The sequence below is a fragment of the Vicia villosa genome, linkage group LG1 (assembly GCF_029867415.1).
Source record: "Vicia villosa cultivar HV-30 ecotype Madison, WI linkage group LG1, Vvil1.0, whole genome shotgun sequence".
NCBI lineage: Eukaryota > Viridiplantae > Streptophyta > Magnoliopsida > Fabales > Fabaceae > Vicia > Vicia villosa.
The window spans coordinates 97,414,021-97,435,518 of NC_081180.1; positions in this window are offsets into that span (position 1 = coordinate 97,414,021).

Sequence of the window (21,498 nt, forward strand, 5' to 3'; positions counted from 1 at the left end):
GAAACCTCACTCTATTTCTAGTTTGTATCTTGATCCTATTAATACTTCCAATGTTGAAACTAATGTTGCTACATATGCTAAAAGCTCTGTGGATCCTAATGTCGTGAGTAATATTGAAAAATATGCCTCTGAAGTTGTTAGTCTAGACAACCCTAGAACTGATAAGTCCTTAAGTCAATCTAGCATGAATGCTACTAATAAAGACTTTGTTGATAAAAGTATTTATGTGTTAGTGTCTAATATTTTGGGTATTACTACCGAGTCTAATGTTGTGTCGGATGTCATAACATCCTTGGCCCAACCTGATCATCCTGCTGAAACCACTCAAGAAAACGCTCATGGTGAGTTTGATAAAGAGACTTATTCGATTGATACCCTTACAAAACCTCAAAAGAGTGAGCTAGAAGTTGATCCAGTAGATGTTGAGAAAGAAAAATATAATGTTAGTGTGTCTTTGGAAGAATAAAAAGGTCCTTCTAACAAGGAATACAAAGAGAAAAAAACTGGTGTGAACATTGCTCAGTTTATTGATGTTGTTAATATGGAGGAACTGGACTCTGATGATGAGCCTATAGGAAAGAGATTTGCTCCTGGTATTGCGAAAAGTTTGAAGAATAGGAAAGGAAAGGATTTGTGTCAGAAAGGAAGGTTTTTAAGCCTGCCAAGAAAAGTTCTGGTGTTGGACCTGCAAAAAGGTGGAGTAAATTTATGACTCCCACTACCAAGAAAAGGTCCTTGAAAAGGAAGGAGGTACCCTCTAATGATTCTGAGTAGGATGTTGAACCTAATGTTCAGGACATCATGACTTCAGCAAAATTGAAAAGTGTTGGGAAAAAGATCCCTGAAAATGTGTCTGAAGCCCCCATTGAAAACATTTCCTTTAACCCTGTTAAGAATATTGAGAAGTGGAAATATGTGTTTCACATGAGACTTTCTTTGGAAAGAGAATTGGGTAATGATGCTCTGGAATGCAAGGAAGTGATTGATCTTATTAAGGAAGTTGGATTAATGAAGAGTGTTGCTGGGTCTGATAAGTGCTATGAGATGCTTGTAAAAGACTTCATTGTGAACCTTTTTTGTGGATTGTGATAACAATATGAGTAAAGAATTCCGGAAGATGTATGTGAGAGGAAAGTGTGTGGAATTTTCTCCAATCATCATTAACAGGTTCATGGGCAGAAGTGAAGAAGAACAAGCTGAAGTGAAGGTATCTGATAATTTTACGTGCAAGGAAAGCACATCAAAATAGGTAAAAGAATGGCCAAGAAAAGGGAAGTTGTCAGCTGGTTGCTTAAGTGTGAAGTATGCAGTACCTCACAGAATTAGGGCTGCTAATTGGGTACCAACCAATCATACGTCAACCATTGCTACATGGTTAGGTAAGTTCATTTATATTGTTGGAACCTATATCAAGGTTGATTTTGGGTCATATGTGCTTAAGTAAAGCATGAAGTAGGCTAATAATTTTGCTATGAAGATGCCTATAGAATTTCCTTCCTTAATTTGTGGAGTGATTCTAAATCAACACCCTAATATTCTCAACGATTCTGATACTTCTTGCAAGAGAGAATCTTCTTTGTCTTTGCATTATATACTGTTTACAGGGAAACATGTCCCAGACATTGTCATGACATCTGGCAAGAACTCTGCCAACTCAACCTCCAATGAAGGAATCATTGATAAATTAAAAGATACTTGCAAAGCTCTGGATGAGACTATCAAGTCTTGTACTAAGAAGAAAATTGCACTTAAAAGCCTGATCAAAGCCTTGTGAGAGGAAGATGTTGAGGAAAATGTGGATTGAGGTTTGAGTTGTAATTTGTGAATCACTCATAAGCTTTTAAGCAAAAGTGGACTCTATGTAATTGGAAGTGTTTCTTCAGTTTATTGTCATTGTTGTTATTATCATTGTTATGTGATTGAGGGGAGTGAGAGGGGTCTCATACCTAGGAGTTCTTAGATAGAAATAGCACGGGTAGTGATTAGGTGCGAAGTTTGTAAAATCAGAGGTTGTTGAGAACTTCAAACTAATATTATTATACTGAATTTCCTTCCTGGATTGGATGCCCCGGGTTGAAGGTGACGTTGCACCTAATTGGGTTAACAAATGAACTGTGTTAGTTACTTTATACATCTTTCTTTAAATTGTTTATTGTTTTGTTTGTTGTTACGATATTAAAACATCGCACTTGACATTGTGTTTGACATCCTGGTGTTGTGACATAGTAAACAACATCTGTCTTGTTAAGTGCCAGAATTTCAATTTCATATTTCCTTGGCATTGAATTCTACAAAAGCAGTAGAGGATTGATGATGCATTAAAGAAGATATGAAAGTGAAATACTCAAGATATTTAAGATGGAAGAATGCAACTCGACTTCGACACCTGCTGAACCAAGACAACAATTGTCGAAAGATTTAGAGGAAGATGATGTCCACCTAAGATAGTTCATAATACTTATTGGATCATTAAGGTACCTTTGTCATACAAGGCTCAATTTAACATATAATATAGGTATGATGAGTAGACTCATGCAGAAGCCAACAATATTACATCTAGAAAAGATGAAGAGGATACTAAGGTATCTAAAAGGAACTCCCGACTATGGCATTTTGTTTCCTGCAGATGATGAAGGAAAAGAATGTAAGTTAGTGGGTTACAACGACTCAAGTTGGTGTGGTGATGTTGAGGATCAAAAATTCACAGCAGGTTATGTGTTAATGCTAATTGGTGCACTAGTTACTTGGAGTTCGAGAAAAAAACCAGTAGTGGCACTACCGTCCTATGAAGTAGAGTATATAGATGCTTCTCTCTGTGCATATCAAGCAACGTGGATGGTGAACTTGGTCGAAGAGATTATAACAGAAGATCATGGAGTAATTACCATGAAGGTCGACAATATGCCAGCTATCCATTTGGTAAAGAATCTGATAGCCTATGGGCGAAGCAAGCACATCGAAGTGAGGTTCCATTATCTTCGAGAGCAGGTAGCTAAAGGGAAGTTGAACTTGGAAGACTACAGAACTGAGAATCAGATTGTAGACATCATGACGAAAGGAGTGTTGGTCGAAGTGTTCAAGAAATTAAGATCTATAATGAATGTAGATAGCTTAGACACAATAAATTAGGTGGTGTGTTGAGATTGTAACTCCTTGTGTCGAAGCAGGTTGCTCGACAGAAACAAGGTAAGGTCAAAATAACCTAGTGTGTGTTGAATTTGTTTAGTTGTCAAAATACCGAAGCAGGTTGCTCGGCAAATTTTTTGACTTAGGCCTAATTTTGTAGTGTTAGCAGAATTATGTATTTTGGGTTTTGCTTGAGGAGCAAGCAAACCCAAAATCTATATATAAGGAGTAACCCCTATTATTATATACTTACTCACTTGTAGTTGCAAAGAATAACTTCAGTTTGAAGGACAGAAAGAAACTCTGCAGATATTCATCTTCTTCCCCTTATTTTGTTCAAACCCTAATTACATTTCTTTTCAATTCATCTTTTTTTTTTTCTTCTTCTATTATCATTGTACAGTAGAATCATCTTACAACTAAGATTGGTTAATTTACTTGAGTGAAGAGTGAAGAACAAGAGAAAATTTGATGATTAATTAAATTGTGTTAATTAAAATTGATTCAAAATTTTCCATAAATTTAGTGTAATTCCAATCGATATTACATTGTTAAGAATGCATACATGGTGATGAGACATACACCGTGGCTGTTCAGACACGGCAATGCAGTTGTAGTGACATTGTCAGTCATCTTAAGTTGTAACTAATTAAGTTAAGCTATGATCTTACCAAATTCAATTACTACAAGAAGAATATTAGCTTCTATAAAAGCACACAGAATTGCTATTTTATAAGAAACTATGAGTAGGAAGTGATGCTTTTCTTCATTGAGAATATTCTAATTTTGATACATTCGTTCTAAACCAATATTCTTATATTAATTAGCACTTTTGAGTAAGATTGTAATTTATCACAATTCACAACCACTAGTCATAAACAATTAGCATGGAATAAATGTATTCTGAAAGGCAAAAGTTTCCAAACTTGGCACTTTAGCTAGCTGAAATGAAAAGCAAGGGTCCATATTAACTTAATTGTCACTTTGGAATTAATGATGACGTTGGGATTTATAGACTTTAATCCCGTGAAGCATGGCCACACATACTTGGACGTCTCTTATTTCTTTTAATAAATAATTTGGGCATCTAATATTATTTAAAAAATGGATGTTCGAAAACCTCAAAGTTTAATCATATTTGGTGACGACAAGTGATACAAAGATGAACTTTTCTGTTGTTAAACGAAAGATTCAAACGCATTAAAAAAAAGTATGATGAAAAATATAATATGTACAACAAATAACAATGATAATAACATAATAAGAGAGAGTAGATCTTCAATCTACTAACGATCAAAAGTCATTAAAAGAAATTCCATATGAATTATAAAAAAATAGCTCTTAAATTTATAAGAATATCTTTTTTTTTCTTTTGAATTTGTGACACTCTTCTCCTTTCATTACATGAATCACACAATCTTAAGTATGATACAACTCTTGAGATGAAATGTCAGCGTTTTTCTAGGACGCCTCACGTATGCGTCCAACAGCTTCATGTGTGAAGCAAATTTAAAACGAATGCCCCACGTTCCATCCTAAACTCCCCGTATTTGTGGCACAATTGAATTGGAAAAATTCTTTAATTTTTAGAGTCTTCTTGAAGCATACTCCACAAATATTCACCATGTCTTAGAAAACGACGCTCGTGTCAGTCTATCAATTAACCACCTTGTTGTTCTCTCCATGTTTGAATCATTCTTCAACAAAATTGATAGGTCCTAGCAATGCTTGAACCATGGCCTATGTAATGACTTGGTGAACACATCCTTCAAATTGTCTTATGAAGCAACCTTCTCCACCCCAATCTCCTTTGACTCAATCATCTCCCAAATAAAGTAAAAATGGATGTTGAGTTGCTTTGTCCTCTCATGATACATTTGATGATTATTGATTAGTCAAACGGATTACAATTTGACTATCAAAATATATCTTTACATACGCCTGAGTGGTTCTTAACTCGCTAATCATACCTATTAGTCAAATAACTTTCTTTGTTGAACAAGTGAATCTAAACACAAGAGGAGGATGAATTGTGTGAGTTTGAAAAACCATTTCCAAAATATCATTCACAAAACGAGAGTTTAAAATTTTGTAAAACAAACGAAATCAAAGCAAAAGAAAAATAAGATAAATGGAAATGCAAAAATAAATAAATAATGGAAAAGTATACTGAGTTAAAGGAATAGAGAAAAACATCAAAGATTATAGACGTTATGTCTAATAACATGACTTACTCTTCTCTCCAAAAATTCCTTATTGAGAGTTTCCAATATGATGTGAGCTTTTGATACACTTTGTCGAAGAACCTTCTTACAAAAAATATTTGAGTTTTACAATGACTAGCTTTCCAATGAAACAGAGTTTTAACTACGGAGACCTCACAACCAATATTATTTTCTATACCGTGACAATCTTGAACAAATTGAAAGCTTTTAACATCAGGTTAAGATCATGAACCGATTAGGAGTTTTAATTTTAAAGACCTCCAACCAAACTGAGGTTTAGCTGGTTTACCTCAAAAACCAAACAAGACTTTTTCAATTGGTTTAACATAACCAAAATAAAATTTCTCACAATGAGAATTTAGAACATTTTCCTTACACTAAGGCAAAGTGAATATATATATATATATATATATATATATATATATATATATATATATATATATATATATATATATATATATATATATATATATATATATATATATATATATATATATATATATATATATATATATATATATATAGAGAGAGAGGGGGGGGGGGGTGTGAATGAGAGAAAAGTATTTCAAATATTTTTTCAGGTATATTAAATGAACCCTCTATTTATAGGAAAAATGTGGGCCTAAATATGGAAATTATAATCCACGGACTTTTTAAGGCTCTTAATCGATTACGTGAGTCCTATCAATGATTTGCACAACTTTATCAAATTTGTAATGAGTACCTTGAAAACTCCAAAATATTAGATCATATTTTTTATTCAAATTCTTAATCCTTAGATAGTTGTTAAAAATTTGGATTTATGTGCTTGTAGGTATAAAGTTGACAATCACGCAAAATATGCTCTACGAAGTTTTGATGACGAGAGCTTGTCAAACTCGCGAGTCTACTCAGACTCGAAAAGAGTCCGTAGACTCGACTCGCAGACTCGCACGAGTCAATGAAAAATTAAAAATGACGTTTAAAAACTTGTAAGTAACACATACATGACACACATATATATTTTTGAACTTATAAATGCCTCATACATGACACAAATCTATATAATAGGACACCAATTAACATAAAAAATTAAATTTCATACTCCGTAACAAATTTCTTAATAAAAAAACTCGATAATAAAACAAGCAAAATAACAAAGTATCTGGCTAAAGAATTAAAGTTCTCATTTCTTCTTAATTGGCTACTACATAAAGCAAAAAAAAAATCATAAAACAAATATGGTAATGACTATAGACATCCAAAGCTCTAGTGAAATCATCACCACCAATATCATCACCATTATTTTCATCGGTATCTTGAGTACCATCATCAAACACTACCCCAGATGAAACACCTTCTTCATCATTAGCCAAAGTTGGATTGCTTAAAGTTCCATTTCCACCTAATTCAACATTGCCACCACCACCACCACTTTGCACAATATTACTAACAACAACACCAGCTTCCGCAATATTGTTAATAATAACATCATCCGGTTCTACATTAACTTCAGTTTGTACATTTTCTTCATTAAGGCCATCAATTATCCCTTCATCATGTGAATGAATATCTTCAAATGAAAGAACAACATTTTTTCTTTTCCTTTTCTACTTTTCAACTTAAAATTGTACATGGCGTAAACCAAATTATTCATCTTTTTCTATTCAACCTATTTCTTCTTTTATATGAACCTACAAAGCAATTTATAACCAATTCAGAATTATACGCATGTTCGCAATTTACACTGTAGCAAGTTTTCATTATTTCAAAACTGTGAGCAATGCATTTTGTCGTAACTCGTAAATCACAAATTTATCAAAACTGAAGCAATATATTATTTCAATACAAACAAAAACATTTTTTCCATAAATAATAAATTTTCTAAATCATTTTTTCACGTCAAATTGATAGATGGGGATTGGGATCAGTTGACCTGATAGAACAATGAGGCATCATGTATACACACTAGAATATACAAGAGAAATATTCTAGTGAAGCATATAAGAAAATACTTACACAATGAATGATTGATTTACGACAACGAACGCGAATAATGTAAGAGACAGAACAAATGCACGCACGCCGTCAATGGAGGGAGGAAGAAACTTTCATGAAACAAGAGACTGGGATAGAGACTTTCTAATTCATGTACAAGCAAAAAAAATATTTTAAAAAAAATAAATAAATAATTTTTTTGGGGGAATTTAGGCCTTTTTTGGATTTAAAAAATTCAAACAAAAAAACTCATAGACTCGTAAACTCTCCATAGACTCGCGAGTCTACACGATTTTGTGTGATTCTCCCGAGTCTACTCGAGTCTATCAAAAAACGGTTCTATACGCAAGTCTACTCGTTTTTGCTTTCTAGACTCGTAAACTCGTACGAGTTTATGAGTCTACCCGCAAGTTTGACAACCATGTCAATAAACTCTACTATTATAATGAAGTCGGTGCAAATAACTTTCAACTATTTGATGATGGTGACCTAACTAGAAAACATCTCAAGTCTCATCAAGAAAAGAGACTGAAGATTGAACTGCTTATATGATCGTTATATTTGGAAAATAATATTGAAGCCTCGGAGTAATGAAAGAGAGAAAGTGTGAAAGCTCAATAGGTTGTTTCTTTTTGAGTGGCTAGAGTTTTGTAAAACTAAGAGAGTATATCCTAAGTTATAAGGCAACCCACTCACACACACACGCGCACACACACACATACACACTTAAAAGTCGTTTTCTAAACTTTTTAAAACTTAAAAAAGCTTTCAAAACCAAGCCAAGTGATTAAGAACATGTCCTCTATTGCTCTAAACTTAAAATTCATTTTCCAAATGCTTTAAAGTCATTTTCTTTGGAATTTGTCTCTTTAATTTCTCTTTTTCTCTCTTTAGAAATATTTTCTTATCACTTAAGTTGCCTTAGTACTTTTGAGTGAAACTTTGCTTATGAGGAAGAGTTTTTTAAGTGGTCGTGTTAGTTGTTTAAAATTTTTAGAGTTCGATATTCTTAGGAGATTGAGTTTAGTTCGTTAACTAAACCACTCGAAAATATCTATTTTAGTTTCTTGAGCTTTGTCGAAAAAATATCTGTTTGGTTATTGAAATAAGTCTGAAAATCTCTAAACGGTTTGTTAACATTAGCCTGGGGTGAAAGCTATCTTTGGTTAGAGATAAGCTTGTAAAATCTCAAGATTAGACTATATTATCTTTTGTACTAAGACGATATTTAAGTATCATATCTGATGATGTCTCTAACATTCATTTGGCATTTAACCTTCCTAGAATTGTGCATTCATTCTCTTTTGCTCGATACTCATAGAAACTGCATAAATCATATCAAGAGTGTCTCCACTTCATTTGAGGACTCACAAGTAAAGAAGTGATAAAAAAGTTTTGAACTTAAAGCGTTTGTTGGAAACACTTAAGTGATTATTAACTCCCTAATCACACCTTTTAGTCAAATGACTTCTTTTGTTGGACAAGTGATTTCAAACGCAAGAGGAGGGTGAATTGTTTGGGTTTGAAAAACTGCTTCCAAAAAATCTTTCACAAAATCAAAGCTTAAAATGAATTTGCAAAACAAACAAGATAAAAGCAATGGAAAATTGAAAAATCAAATAGATGAAAATGCAGCAGAAATAAATAACTAAAAAGTAAATAGTTATGGGAAGAGAGAAAATCACAAGAGATTTATAGATGTTCAGTTTAACAACGTGACCTACTCCTCTCTCCAATAATTCCTTCTTGAAAGTTCCTACTATGATGTGAGCTTTTGACAGGATTTGCCCACGAACCTCCTTAAAATAAGATTGGAGTTTTAAAATGGCTAACTTTCTGACCAAATACAGAGTTTTAACTGCGAGATCTTCCAACTAAGAATTTTCCCACCAGGACAATCTTGAGTGAACTGAGAGCTTTTAACACTAGGTTAAGCTCAAGAATCGACTAAGAGTTTTAATTACGAAGACATCGTCAACCAAATAGAGGTTTTAACTTGTTTATATTAACAACCAAACAATATTCTTCAATTGGTTTAACATACAACCAAAATAACCACACAATTAGAATTTACAATATTGCCCTAACACCAGACCAAACTCCTCAAAGATAAAAAGAGTTCACTCTCAAAAGCAATAAGGCAAAATGAAGAAATAAAGAGAGGGAGCGTGAGAGAAAGGTACTTCAAAAACGTTTTTTGGTGTATTAAAAATTGGAAATGAACCCTATGTTTATAGGAGAAAATGTGGTTACAATATGGAACAATCCATGGGATTTTTAAGGCTCCTAATCAATTATTCAAGTCCTATAATCGATTATGAAGTACAAAAATGGAAGGTTTTCAAAGATCTCTAAATCAAACCATTAGTAATGTTGTCATGGGAAGTGTTTATCAAGATCTCTTGATAAAAAAAGGTATATACTATTTTAAGGTTAGATTAATGTGATAACTACGATTAATTCTTAAAAATAGTGAATTTAATTTTGCTCATCTCAATACATTATTTTTTAACTCAAAAGATGAGTTTTCAAGTGTTTTTATAAAAAAAAGATACAAATAAGCTAAACAAGGGTGAATAAAATCAACAAAATTTAGCACAGGGCCCAAATTGCACCAAGGAGGTTGAACAACGAAAGTCCAATCGATTCGCACCTTGTGGAAATCGATTGGAAAAGCTTAGCGTGCCTATTTTCAAATAAAACCCAAGACAAACTTGTCCTCCAAGTAAATCATATTTTAGCATTGATGATTAACACACAAAATCCTAAGAAATATGTTTAACCAGTCGATTGGCACACTCAATCTGGAAAAGTTTTGATTTGATTTTCAATCACCACAATCTCCTTTGATTTTTCTCCAGAAATACACGGTCAAATAATTAGACGAGACTCTATAAATAGGTATTCATGTTTCACTCTTTTGCATCACATATTTCTTTTAGATCTTGTGAGTGTGAGATTGTTCTTTCAAAATCATCATGGCTCAAAAAAGGCTAAACTTTTCCACTGGCGCTTTTTCTAATTTATTCACCACCAAACAATAAGAAGTAATATTTTTCCAAGAATTTGTTGATCTATACCTTGTGAGAATTCACACCCTAGATCAAGAATATTTAAAGGAATGTGATTCCTTTAAAACCTTCGAAGAACTCAACATGCCCACCTTCTAATGTATCACCTCAAAAAGGAAATATCTATCATTAGTCAAGATATTATTCTCAAGTCTTCACCTCACAAATGGAATATTCAAACTGAAGTAAAAAGGCACTGGATAACTCTATGTCATACCCCAAAATTTTCCCATCATATTTTAAAGTATTTTGGCTCAAGCACTAAGAAATAAGCGTGACTATTTCTCTCCTAAGCAATCAACCCACAATTGGGGTTTTGCTTCTCTCAAGGTAAGATCGGGTTCTGATACCTCAGGTTGACTTCATGGCCTCTCACATGCTTCAAAGTATTTTCATACCAATTTTCAAGCCCTGATTCATAAGATTGCTCAGTCAACTGCTCGAATGATCAACAGTCGACTATGCTAGGTTAAAAGTCAACTATGGTCAAATTACAGTCAAAATTCCTGATTTTTGGTCAAAGTCAATGTTTTGAAGTAACATTCATCATTTTATCAAGGGTTGATCATGATTCATCAAGGAAAATTCAGAAATCAACAAAACCTAAAGTTTCTAAATTAGGGTTTTTGACCTAAAAGTCAACTGAACTTTGACCAGCCATAACTTTCACATAGAGCATCAGAAATTTCCCAACCAAAGCCTATTTTGAAGGAAATTGAATTCTCTACAATTTTTTCTCTCTAAAGACAAGGCTAAAAATGATTCATTTGAGAGGAATGGGCCAAAACATTATAGGTCCTTTTTGAAAGTCAACCAAAAGTAGTTTTTTATCAAAGCTAATATAATCAAGATTAAATCCCCAAATGCAAAACATATTCCAAAGTGGCTTGTAGAGGACATCTTGGGCTTTCCAAAAAGTACTAGAACACTTTCATATCTTAAATATTGAGGGAGATATGCCTTGTCAAAGTTGGCTAATTTTGGGTGAAAATGTGAAGCAAATAAGGTTCAAAATGGATTTTCTTGCAAATGATCCCAAGTTTTTAAGATCTAATCTTGTTCCTCAAGTCATCAAAGATATCAAATCCAATTTCCACGAATTTATGAGATTTATTTGATTTTATATGAATTTTTCATTCATTTAAAATTGATATAATTCAAGTAATTCAAATAAAAAATCAAAGATTTGATTGAGAGATAGTTTTTAACCAAATTCAATCACTAATTAAACCATATATTCAATCCAATTTCGTGCAAAACAAGATTGGTTGGAAAAGATTGAAGTTGAATCAATTTTAGAAAGGTTTAAAAATCAAATTTCTCAAGATTGCAATCTTTGGATTTAGCAAGATTCAATCAAATTTGAGTGACCTAAATCCTTCTATTATAAGTAGAGAAGCATTGCAGACCACAAGCACAAGGATTCGGCAGCCAAGAAACTCTATTGAAGCTCTCAAAATTTTAAGGAAAGGTGGAGATTGGTTTCATACTTGGAGGAAGTTTCAAGGAGGTTTAAGCATTCCAGTACATTCCTTGGGCGATTCCGAAGCTAACGAAGTCCTTACTTTCAATCAACGCGCCTTGAATCACTCCATAGGGGTTTACGGTTTGCACACTTGAACTCAATTTCGTTTTCAATGATTCACGATGCATAAATACATTTTGATCATATAATCTTGTTTGTAATGATGTGTTGAATGTTTCTGGATGGTTATATCATTGTTTGCGTGTCTATACCATGAACTGCCATTGTCGAATGCTAGGGTTTCGTTTTAGGGTTTTTCATTGCAGGTGAAATTGGACCAAATTAAGGTCGTGGTTGAGTTCGTGAGGATGAACCGAGTCTAACCATGGTCTCATTTTGAATTTTTGTTGCATATTCTTGTTTTTAGCATGTTGCAGGGGCTATGGTGATACCAAGAACCGTCACTATAGGTTCGTGATCTAAAACGATGGGTAGAGCTTGAAGACGATCATGTGGCACGATGCTATTGGCCGGTTCAAAATTTCGCGCGCGTTTCATAAACCTGGCATGATTTCATATATTATATTTCCTTTGCATTTCACTAACGACTAACATGCTTGGTGGGGTTGGCAAGACGCTTTGTTGGTGAGGCAAGGGGCGTGGGTTCGAATCCTTGCTCCCAACATTCTTATTATGTGAATTAACAATTGCAGATTACATGCGCTACAGACCCCAGGGTTCACCATACGCCCTCAGCGTTCAGCCATCAGATTGCTAGCATCCAGATCCAACACACCAGGATTGAAGGATCATCATGGACCTCACCAGCCTTGCCATACTCAATTAATATTCTGGTTTCTTCTATTTCTTTTTATTTTATTCATTTAATTATTTGTTTTATACTTTTAATTAAAACCTTAAAAACTTTTTTATAACCATTTTTAATTTAGGTTTAGATTAATAATATGGTTAATAATTTTAATTCAGGTATTTATAATAATTTAAAATTGGGTTTTATAATAATTTTAATTTAGATTAATGAACTTAGTTTTAGGTTTAATCAATAATTTAATTTTTAGACTTAGGTTAATCAAATTAGGATTTAGGCTAATATTTATTTTTAGGTTTTAATTTTAATAATAACTATTAATTTTAGGTTGTAACACTAACCTTCTCCCTTAATCCTAAAAAATCACACATTAGGTAGGTGTTGCCCATTAACTGTAGGCTCAGGTTTTAACCCTGTAGGTTTATTTTACCCATTAGGTTTTTAGCAGTTAACCTTTAAGGTTTAGGTTTACCTCTTTTGTCTTTAAACATTGAATTTCTTTTGCGCGCGATTTCTTTTCTCATCTCAAAACTCTAGTGATTGTCGAATGCTTGTTTAATTTCTGCCTTTATTTAATTATGCCATTTTTTAATTACTTACTTTCTGCTATTTAAATTCTAGAAAATATGTATAGGTCGCAATAAGTTTTTCTTGTAATAGTTTAGGTTTATAATTTCCTCCTTTTAAGTTTTCTGTCGACGGGTTTTTGGCTATGTAATCCCCCACCCGAAGCCTTGTAATAGCGTAGAACTTTACTTTCCGCACTTATATTTCTGCCTTTATTATACTGCGTGGTTAGTAACCTAGGAAGTGATAACCTGCAAATTGAATTTAGATCACTAAATTTTCAAGATAAATATCTGAATCCAACTCACGTGATTGAAGCACCCACACACCTTTAAGGTAATCCCTCTTATTGCTGCCTTTCGATTAAAAAATAGTCAAGTCCCTCGAATACGAGGATGCCTTAGCAAATGTTACCCTCAGTTCATTATCATCATCAAAGATCATAAGCCCTTCGATGTTGCCTACAAATGTATATGATCTTGTCCCTCGAGGTTGCATACGATAAGATGATGATCGTCCCTTTCAAATGCTAAGGTATCCTCACTGGTTGCCTAAATGAATATTTCATCCTTTCCTAAGACTTCCTACCCTCCTTATGGTATGGATAGCCTTATGGAAAACGGTAATTCTCGATGACCCTTACATCCAATGAAAGGACCGCCTTCCTAACAATTGGTAGGATAGCCCCTTCAAACGAAAGACTTAAAGAACAAGAAAGACAAATTTAGGGTAGGTAGCTCTTAACTGCTTGCTCACAATTAAATCAAACTTTCAAATACTTTTCACGCTTTTCAAAATAATTTCAAAGGCTACACTTATTTATAAGTTAAAGTCATTTTTCAAAATCTTTTCTAAACACACACTACACTCTTCAAACAAACAAAGTGAGCTAAGCAATTAAGAGCCCATGGATAATCATGGATACAAAGTGTGCTTACACCTTCCCTTTGTATAACCTACCCCCCGAACTCAAAATCTTTCAAAGGTCTTTCCTGTTCTTTTTGCCTTTCCTAATTGGATAAAATAAAAGTCAGTGGCGACTTTTGCTATCCGCAACATTTAAAAAAGTCAATTCTCCCACCGTATTACACTCTATCACTAGAAGAATTCAGAGAGATTCTAAATCTCCTTCATGAATATATTATTGTCGATCCCAGAGACAAAGTAAACATATACAGTTGCAGGCTAGTTGCATTTTTTATTATGAAGGATACATCATGTAACGCACCGAATTTAATTAAATTATTTAATTAAATTAATCAAGGATTTATTCATTAGAATTAGTCGAAGTCGGAATTTATCGGTATTATTCTAAAGGCATAATTGGATTAATATGTTGATTTGAGCAGTTAAGTTACGGTCGGATTAGTCGGAGAAATATAATTGCGAGTTGGTATTATTCGCGTTATGGATCAATTGTAGTTGTGGAATATTATTGGGAATAATATTCGTTATGTTATGTGATTATTTATTTAGGTGTGTTATTTGGCTTAATTGAGTAATTAGAGGAATATTATGAATTGGGCCTAAGTGGAAGAAATATAACACAATGGATGGGTTATGGGTTAAGCCCATTAGTGAGATAGTAAGAGTTAGGGTTTTAGAAGTTTAGTTTCATAACTCATTTTGGAGAAAGAAGAGAAAGAAGAGAAAGAAGGGTAGAATTGGGGTGTTACACATCACCCTTCATACCAAATCCCTTCAGTGTTAGAAATATCCATCCTGAGATTTGTTGGGTGAGAATATGGAGTAGAGGAACAATCAGGAGGGGGGTTGAATAATCTCTTATTAAAAAAATTCGACCAATTTTCAAAAAATAGAATATCAGAGGTTTTTCAAAATGCGCAGAAGTCTTAAAGCAAAAATAGAGATCTTATGCTTGTATTGGAAGTTAACCACGTTTACAAATACACAATTCACAAATCTCACGGATTGTTCAAAGACAATGATTAATTAAGTAATTGAAGATAACATGAGATGTGTCTTGTACTTTGATTCAATTAATATCGGAATCTAACACCAATAGTTTTCCAGATTTTAATCAGCACTAAAGCTCAATTAGGTGTCAATTCTAACAAAACCTAACCTTACGTAATAAATTGTTGGCAATATAAATGAACGATAAACTACGCTAAGAATTGATAACCTAAGCATGTAATATCCTACGAAAATTAAAGATATATGTATATATATATATATATATATATATATATATATATATATATAGAGAGAGAGAGAGAGAGAGAGAGAGACACACACACAGAAAGAGAAAGTACACGAGGATATATTACGGTTGATCTCTATTGTCCTTGCAGGAGCCTACTACACTCTTCATTGGTTTCCCGTTGAAATTTGTTTTCTTCCACTGTTTTTTAACAAATATTACAGGAGTTCAGACAATCAACAATTCATAATAATGCTGAGAGAAAATAAATCTCATATCTGGATCTTGACTTGTATAAAGCTTAATTGTAAACTCTTCTACAAAATCTTTACTTGATTCTCACTTCTTGAATCTTTCAGCTTCACTAATCTTCTCATAGTCTTCGTGTGTGGCAATCGCCCCTGATTCCACTGATTTCTTGAGCGATGAACTGTCCGAAGAATGATTAAAACTCCACCTTGTTTATAACCTTCCACACAGTCACTACCAAGGTCAACTAGAGAGAAGAACCTCCTTCTTTTCACTTGAATTTGTCAGTACTAGTCACAACAACCACAATCTTTCAAGCTTCTTAAAAATCTTAACAAACTCTTCAAGAATAGTTAGTTTTAAGACATGTATCCCTCAATAATTATAGATCTCCATAATCAAGAATCGACTATAAACAAGAGGTTGGAGATGAAATAAATTATGTTTGAAAGAGATTTTGAGTTTTCAAAAATAGAGGTTGTTGATTCTTACAAAATCACTTTGAAAAATATTATCAGTTATGTGAGTAGTTTTTGGAATGAGATGAAAGAAATTATATTTGCAAAAGATTTTGAGTTTTCAAAAATAAAGGTTTTGATTCTCACAAAATCACTTTAAAAATTGTTATCAGTTATGTGAGTAGTTTTTGGAATGAGATGAAAGAAATTCTATTTGCAAAAGATTTTAATTTTCAAAAATGGAGGTTGTTGATTCTCACAAAATCACTCTAAAAAATAATATCATTTATGTGAGTTGTTTTTGGAAAACTGTTACCAAAGGAATTTATATGTGCTTGAGATTAAGCACAAAATTGGATGAAAAATGTTAGTTAAATTAAAGTAAAGAATATTTCATGATTTGAGTCAAATGAGCAAGTAGAGTGAAATAATTATATCTCATATAGAAAAGTTATCCGTTTTCCTTTTATTCAAGTTTGATTCGAGTCATGGAAGCTCGTGATTTGAGTCATGTACAAAGCTTTATTTGAATTAAACTGGACATAACCAAATAGGAAAATATGGAAAGTATAATTATTCGAGTCATGTAGAAAGTGTGATACGAGTCAAACTCGACAGTGGCTAACAAGAGGTGTATGATTTGAGTCAATGCAACTTGTGATTTGAGTCACAGTGTTGCATAATTCAAATCAGGTGTAAATTGTGATTCTAACCACAGACAACAAAAACTCATTGTTCTACTCTATTTGATTCGAGTCACACAATAAATCTTAGTACTATCATCAAATTTGAAATGATAAATGGTAAAATAAATTAAAAGCATCCCTCAAATGAGAAGAAAAGAAAAGAAAACAGTCAAGAAGTACTCATAGAGTTAGACGACTCCGACTACTCTATTCCTTAACCTTCTCAATTACCCACAATTAACGACCTATTCAAAGTATTAATTGGAACGATAAATGTAATCAATGACAATTTCGATTTCATAACTCGATAGTTCATCATACACCAAACACAAATACCTTGAGATTTGTTGTATGATGATTTTAATAACAAATAGTCTCACCTAGATGTCTAAAGTGTGTTTAATTTTTTCCTGTCTTTTTTGTTCTTCGCACTATTTCAATTCTACAAAAATTCCCTTTTGTAATTTCAATTCCTAGCCATTTAAATTAATAATATGAGTGCTATTTTTATCTTTTCAAAAATGTTTATTTGCCTACGATAGCATATTTAAATTATCGCAATGCATCTTTACGCATTTTTTTCCGACAAAGAGGGAGAAGTATACTCTCAGGAGGTGTAGAGTATACTTTCTACTTAATTAAGGGGGAGTTTGATTATTCCAAATACTTTTATCTGTTTCTTTTACCACCTATCTAAGAGATGTGTTGTCATCATTAAAAAAGGGGAGAATATGGAACCTTGTTTTACAGGTTACTTCTAAGTGATATGCCTTCAATGAGAACAATAACTTTTGATGATGAAACTAATGTCTAATAATGGCAATTAGTCCTTGATGACAATAATTAAAGTCAAACATAAAGCGGTTAAAGTAGTTAAAGATGCAAACCAAATTATTTGGGTTTGATGAACTTGACTCTCTGATGATGGCAACCAAATGGAACATAACTCAAGTCTCATTTTAAGTGAAATCAAGCAAGTGTCTACAAGATAGAAATATCTTACAAGACTTGAAGTATGTGAAAGAACAACTTGAGCGTAGGAATGAATACATTTTTAAAGCATTAAGACTTTCTCGTAAAAGTGCATGGCTAATCACACACACACAAAGAAGTTTTAAAACTTATGTTTTTCAAGAAAACATTTTCAAAAATACCTTGAAGTCGTGTTAAATAAATTGGGAGTTGTCATAATAGCTCTAGGCAAAATTTTGTTTGTGTCAATTGACTGGCATCTTATCCCAATTGATTAGGGGAGCTTAAAATGTACCCTAAGTGATTAGGACATCATCTTAATAATGGGTAACTACTAGGTATCTTTCCTTACCATTTTTTAACTCAATAATCGATTAATTTTAGTATAACCAATCGATTGGTGCATATCACCAATCAACTGACAAGTCATAAAAGGCCTTAAAAACTATTCTTTTTTGTGTCAACCTCTAGCCTATAAATAGATGTCACTTCGCATATATTTTTGCAATCCAAAAACTTGATTTCATTTCTCACTTCTCACTCTCTCTCTCTCTCTCTCTCTAAACAATCTTTTGTTTACTTTCTCTCACTAAAAGTTTAGTAATGGTGCTTTTCAAAAAAGTCATTTTGCGAGTGAGGAAGTTGTAACTCTAGAAGGGTAGTTTCGTAAGTTCATCCAGGAAGTTTTGTTTTTACCTTTGTTGAACATTTGATCCATTTCGGGATTGTTTGTTTGGGTTCGAATCTAAACTCATAAAAAGCTTAGGTTTGGAGTTTGTATGATCAAGTCTCCATTAAGGTTCAAAAGTTTATAATGTATAAAAGCATTCAAATTAAGGTTCAAGATTAGTCTGTGCTAAAATCTCACAGGTTCTTGGTTAGCCTGCAATAAAACCAAGTTTCGGTTAAATCTAAGTCCTTGATAAAAGTTGTTTATGTTCAAGATTAGCCCATAATAAAATATCTCAAGTTTTGGATTTGCCCGGTATAAAACCAAGGTTAGGTTTATGAGCACAACCTGGTGTTAAAAGCTCTACAAGTTTCAAGATTAGTTTGTGGTAAACTTTTTGTTTCAAAGCTTGAAGACTAACCACTCCAAGTTTCTTGTAGAAAGGAGACTAACTGCTTCAATCCATTGTTTGGAAGGAAGACTCGCTATTTCACTCTTCATTTTGTTGTTTGGTTGGAATTTAGCCATAAATTTTATTTTCCTTGTATAAGGGGGTTTGAGAGTTCATCCTACTAAAAGCTCTTAAGTTTATTCGATACTCTCGAGATCGAATCTTGGGGACGTAACTAAGTTGTTTTTTAATGAACGTGTATAGTTTCCGATGTCTTATCTCTTCCCTTAACTCTTTATCGTATATGATGAAAGAACTTCCATTTGAGGGAGATCATATAAAAATGATATAAATATTGAATTTAGGTTTAATTTTTTTTATCTTGTTTATTTTCGTCCTTTAATTTAAAAAAATTTAAATTGGTTATTTAACTTTTTAAAATTTATCATGTTTCTAATTAGAGACAGAAAAATTCAGAAATTATTCATTAAGTCAATCGTTAATTAGACAAAATAATTAACACAATACGTTTTGAAAAATTAAAATAACGACATAAATCTTTTTTAAATTAAAAGATCAAAATTAATTATGAGATTAAACCTTAATCTTGCATTTATATTTATATTAGCAATAAATAAGTTGTATAAGGAATTATTGATGAATCCATGGTGTTATATTATGTTTTGCATTTTTAATTGAATCATATCTTAGCAATAATAGTTAAGTAAACAATAAATTAATAAAATAGTATAATGAAAAGATAGGGACAACTAGCTTAGGGTGTTTAAATTAGCGGTGGACAAAATCGATTTTAACAGAATTGAGTTTGGTAGAATTGATTCTAACAGAATTGGGTTTATCAGAATTGATTTATGTTTGAATACATTTATATAAAAGTGAGTTGAACAATAAATTTAAGTGTCAAAATCACCCAGAATCAATTTTGAAGACAAAAACTATAAATTCTAGCTTCCAATAGAATCAAATCTGGAAAGAGAATCAATTCTACTTTTATAAAACCAAACACCTTAGTATCACCCAGAATCAATTCTACATCTTTAGAATTGATTCCGGGTGTTTCAAAAGTGGAACCAACCATATACTTAGGTACTTAAATGAAAGAACGGGAGATTAGTTTTCTTTGGGTGCAAACGTAATATCTAGCGGGTGCAAGCATAAATATTCAGGGAACAAATTGTAAATATCAGTGTAATTATAAAAAAAATCATATACATTGACAGTGCAAACTATTTTACAATGTCAATCAATCACAATCATGTTATGTGTCAAATCACACTGTTATTTCTAAAAAAGTTATGTGACATGCCTGATTGATGAATCCCAATTAGATGACAGTGTAAAATTATTTTATACCGTCAGTGCACTATTTTTAACCTCTTATAAAAAAAACAGAGGGTGCAAGTGCAACTGCACCCCCACACTAACAAGTAGGTCCGCCTCTGCGTATAAGTAGATGAACTCACGCTTGAGAGAGATTGTTGTGATGCAAGTATGAGTAAAAATTTTACATTGCTTAAAAAAGTGAAGATTAGATACTTTATAAATAAGAGTACCTATAAATCAAACATCTTAACATTTTGGACAAATATATAATATGACTCTAGCTTATGGGATTGCTCTTGACATAATGTAACGTAGTTGTTCCTCGTATCTCATCAAATATATCCTCATCAACAAAGCACCTCTTTTTCAAACCAACAAAGAATAGGTGATGGAAGATCACGATATCCGGATAAAATACTTTTTATAGCTTTCACAAAAAATAAAGCTTTTAAAGTGTGTGTATTTATATGAAAGCAAGTTCTTTGATAATATTTCATTTTCCTTTTGCAGCCGTTTGAAATATTTCATTTTATATTATAGTAGTACCGCTAATATTTCATTATAATACTCATACGATTTCTTGGTGATTATATGCATAAAAGTACTTTTGATAAGTATCATTCATATAAATTTAATATTTTGGGAGAGATATGATTGAGAAATGACCCAAACATTATTCACGTTGAGTTTAATAAGGTTTAACAAAACATATTTTTTTCAAACTATACAAAGCTTTATTCACTTAATTGTGATTAATATTTTAATATTGTCCGTACCACTCTTTGCTTGTTAACTAGGTTTTGGTAAATACAATGGTTTTCAATCCAAGTCATTTTAATATTAGTATTAATATAGCGTGAAACATGAAAGTTTCAATGTGAAGTTCCTTTTTCCGCATTCACAGAATCAATGATTATGAAAAGCATAATTGAAGCAAAGCAACCCAGTGACATAAATGATTGAGTGATGAAAAAGCTATGGTTATGTCAATTTGCTTTCTAATGAATTTAGAATATAAATATTAGGGATCTAGTTATAGTAAGTGATTGTGAGGGAAGGAGTAATAGAAAACTACACTCTAAGACTTTAAGACAATATAATTGCTTGGACTCTTCAACTAGAAAGGTTAGAATAAGTTCAAAAATCTTACAAGGTATAGTCATAATAATGCTAAATTTGGACAAAACATTTTGGCATGTTACTTGTTTATGACAAAAATGTCACTTTTTAATTCTTATTTTCTTTTGTTTGAAGAGAATAATGAAAATGACATGGACTAATCAAAGTAGTGACAAATGCATTAG